The sequence below is a fragment of the Epinephelus moara genome, chromosome 3 (genome assembly GCF_006386435.1).
Source record: "Epinephelus moara isolate mb chromosome 3, YSFRI_EMoa_1.0, whole genome shotgun sequence".
In the NCBI taxonomy this organism is placed as follows: Eukaryota; Metazoa; Chordata; class Actinopteri; order Perciformes; family Serranidae; genus Epinephelus; species Epinephelus moara.
Genome location: NC_065508.1, coordinates 36,175,778 through 36,180,390, shown reverse-complemented (window position 1 = coordinate 36,180,390; position 4,613 = coordinate 36,175,778).

Sequence of the window (4,613 nt, the reverse complement as noted above, 5' to 3'; positions counted from 1 at the left end):
TGTTATTCAGGTTAATGTGGGAAGAAGCAGCGGGTATATCGGGCAGCTGAGTGAAGCTGAGTGAAGCTGAGTGAAGCGGAGCCTGCAGAAGAAACACCGGGACCGTCTGGATGTGATAGTCCGTGGAGATGCTGTGGTACTCACCGGCACAGATGAGGCGAGTGGGGGGTGGGGGGTGGGGGGTGTTGGAGAGCAGAGGTAGAGGGAGGAGTGGCTCATGACACACTTTGTTTTGCTCTACAGGCAGTGCACAACAGCGAACCTAGCGATGAAATGATTTCGCTTATTGCTCCTTTAACCACAGGGCATCATGATGATTTCGGAACAACGGGACTTCGGAACAATGGGTTTAATATGGTCGGAACAATGGGATGTCAGACCAATGGGCAGTTCCCAAACCAAGATGGTCCACTGCGAGTCAGTTTCCTGTATCAGTGTCACGTGGGGTTCGCGACCACCACGCCCCTTTAGGAGACTAACGGCAGGTCCTGAGTCCATTGACTTCAGTGGGAGACATGAACGTGATTACAGATTATGGACGATTCTTTCGCCCCATTGTCACAGAAGCAAATATTGGACCCATTTATCACAACCCACATATCTTCAGAACATTCCGACACCAAAATGGCAAATTTCAGATGGACAGGAGAAAATTTACTTTGTTCAAGATAGAGCTTAGATCGGGCCCAAAAAATCCAGCCCAACCCAGCCCGAGCCTGTGCACGTTATGTCCGGGACCGTCCCGGCCCGTCCAATTAACTGTAATTATGGGCCCGAGCCCGATTTAAACCCGACATTTTTCAATAAGTTGGCTGTTATAATTAAGAGTATTAAACCACAATTCTTGTTATTTGAATGACAGAAATAGAGGATCTTAATGAATGGCGCAACACAGAAGCATGATTATGTAATAAAACAGGTGTTTATTTTAGGATCCAGGTGGTGAAGGGCTGTGCGCGCACAATGTTGCAACATTGTAACTAAGTTTGTTGTAACTTTAGGCTATGTGTCATACAAAGTGTGGTTTAATTTTATTTTTTATAATACTGTAGCATCCGCCAGGACGTGTAGAAAGGATGACGCAGTTATTCGGCAATTAAACCACCGTTTATTACTGAACAGTACAGGTTACTGTTGGCCGTAACCACGCCAAGTCAACCAACAAACAACAACAACTTAGCTGTAACTCCATCTGTGCACTCCTGCTCTCTCCTCCAGCTCGCTCATACACACACCAGCACGCGCACTCACACAGCCCTCCTCATCCCCGTCACACTCGCACCCCGCACCTCATTCAATCCCAACATGCCATTAACTCACAGAACATTGACATTATAACAGAACATTTACTGCAGGGTCGCTACAATACATAGCCTATAACCTGACCCAGCTTGGGCCCGCGGGCCGGGTCGGGCCGGGCTCGGGCTCAGGCTCAGGCAGAGAATCTAAGCTCTAGTTCTAGGGGTACAGGGGACAACGCCTACTTAGGAGACTGGAAATGTATACCATTTCATACAATGGGAGTATATTGTAGGTGGGCCATCTTGCAGTAATCCAGTATCTTTGGACAAATGTAGCTAAATATGCAAATTAAAAACAGTTCGATCAACTGAGTTGGAAAACTGGAGGGAACAAGTACTAGCCAATCACAGGGCAGTAGTATGAGCCAATCACAGCGAAGTAGGGCGGGGCCAAACAGAACATGCTCAGAAGCCACTGGAACAATTGTCTCATATTTTGGATTGTGGAAAAGGAGGCGAACGTGGAGCTGTGGAGTGGTGGAGTGAACAGCAGTGCCTCTTTGACACGTCCTCACATATGTGCCATGGTGGAGTGGAGAAGGAAAAATGTGGACAAAATTTGCTGCAGCCCTCAAAATCCCCTGTAAGTATGCTATAGCTAGAAAGCTAACCTCAGCAGAGTTTATTTTCAAGCTAACGTTAGCTACTGGTATGTTTGCTATTACCCTACAAGCTAACCATATGTTTTAACTAAAGATACTAGCTTAAAGAACCACATTGTGTGACCACTTTTATGAGTAGAAATCTTCAGCTGAAATGTACGGTTTGCTAGTAGGCTAATAGCAAACATTCAGGTAATTAACATTAACTAACAAGTAGGCTAACCTTGTTTGGGATGGGGATGGTGATTAGCCAGTTAGCAAGTTACAGCATATAGCATACTCCCTGGGGATTTTGAAGGCTGCAACAATAGCTGTGTTTCCATCCAAAAGTGATTCGAATCATTGGGAAATGCGCATTAAAAGAATACGAATCCTGTGTGTTTCCATTAAATATACGGACTTTGGTGAAAACTACGAACTCAAGCGAGTTTTCCGCAGAACCGGAAATAAAACAAGCCTCACATTCTTCTTCTACGTTTTCTGGCGGTTGGGAACCAGCTTGTGAATGCATTACTGCCTTCCCGACCCGGAGTGTGGGTATCACCATGGAGAGAGGTGCGCTACGTCAGACTTAATTCGAACTGTTTCCATCCCACGTTTTGCGAATCAACATTTTTTCGAATCAACCAAAACCCGGCTAAAGCGAGCGTATTTTAGTTTGTGCGAATCAGGAGATTTTAATTCGAGTTTTGGCGTTTCCATCATAATTTTCCGATGCGATACTTCTAGATGCGCATCTAAACAGGCTGATGGAAACATGGCTAATGTCTGTCTAATTTTTTTCCTTTTTGAACCTAACAATCTTGCAAATAGTGACTCTGCAAGATCCCCAGTCTTTACAAAATCTTATTCTGTGTCTATAAATGCTCTTACTCACGACACACTGTCTTTAGATGTGAGGTTGTCAGACTTTAGGCTTTTAAAATTATTTTCAGAATATTCTAGTGTATGATAGACATTAATCAGTTAAATACATGAAAATGCTGATGAAGCATGTATTATTTTAGATACATCAATATGTACGTCACTTTACAGGTATTCATAATGCACCATAAGCTCTATCAGTTAACCTCTAGTTCATAACTAGTCAGGAGCATCCATAAGACATTTATAATTCCTTGTAAGTGGCATCTATAATGTTTTATGACTGTTGATGTAGTGCATCAGGAAGCATTATGTGTGTTTATGAGTTTAGTCACAGAGCATTATAAATGCATTATAATTAACTATGAATGGACTTATATTGCATCATTGATGTGGTCTTCATAGGAGATGTTACCCACTGCTCCTTTAAGATGGGATTCAACATTGGTGATAAATGGGACAGTGAATCTGACAGTAGAGGCCTGCATCAGGTTGGGTATATGTGGGTACCCAGAAGGTGACCCTCAAAAAGGATGATTCGCGAGTAGTATTTTGTCTAATTTTAATTTATGGGTTCGGTTCTGAGTAAAACAAAGAACGTGTCGGTCATATCATGGGTGCTGGATAACATATATGTTAAAATGAAAATAATAATTTCACCTAGTGTTTTAACGTTTTAATTCTCTGACTGCTGACTTTACGTGTCGGCTGTGCCAGTTAGTTTAGAATATAACAGAATATAATGCAGTAAGGCTTCCAGCCATTCTGTGTTTCTTTCTTCTCCAGTAGATCATTTTTTCTCTTTTATCTTTACTGAGTCAACACACATGTAGGCAGGATTTACATTCTCCATTGTGTCTTTTGTTTAGTGAAGCAACACCTTTAAATGTGCATGTGCCACCATTCATGTCAATGATACACAAATTCATTTTAATTCATTTATAAACACCTGGACTTTAATAGCTCATTTCAGGAAGATTTCTGCTTATGTTCAAAGCTGTCTGCACATTCAAAACATATTCCATATATCTGTGTTATCTGAGAAGTCAGGAATAAGGTCATATAACTTAGAAAAAGTCCTAATATCATAAGTATTTAATAATAGAGATTAATAATAATTTAATGAGAATAAAGTCATAGAATTTCAAGAAGAAATTTTTCTATCCCATAGTTGTGCATGATGATATTGATCTGCTGACACCGTAGTATCCCCTCCAGACTATGAGACAGTGACAGAACCCTGTTTTGCACTCTTTCTGGATGAGGCAAAGTTGAAGCGACTGTGTGCTGCTCGTCATCTGAGGTGGAAAACTAAAAATAACTGAAAACACCCCCGATAAGGCCTGAATCTCACCTCTGTGTAGGTTATTATTCTGCAAACAAATTTTAATTTCACCACCTTCAATAAAGTGCAGCTCACAGCTGCCTCCCTAAGCTTTTCCGTGGGAAGCATCCTGTTGCAGGCAGACAGTCCCAAACAGAGCGAAGGTGTCCATAAGTAAGGGGGACACGGAGACAGTGACACAGTCAAAACAACTGTAGACTTCAGTAGTCTTCATCTAGCTGACAGAGTCCTGAGACAACAGTGGTTATATTTAAAGGGGCAAAAAGCGAAATCGTTTCACCGCTAAGTTTGCTGTTGTGTACTGCCTGTAGACCAAAACAAAGTGTGTCATGAGCCAAACCTCCCTCTACCTCTGCTCTCCAACACCCCCACCCCACTCGCCTCGTCTGTGCAGCCGAGCACCGCAGCATCTCCACGGACTATTACATCCAGACGGTCCCGGTGTTTCTTCCACAGGCTCCACTTCACTCAGCTGCCCGATATACCCGCTGCTTCTTCCCA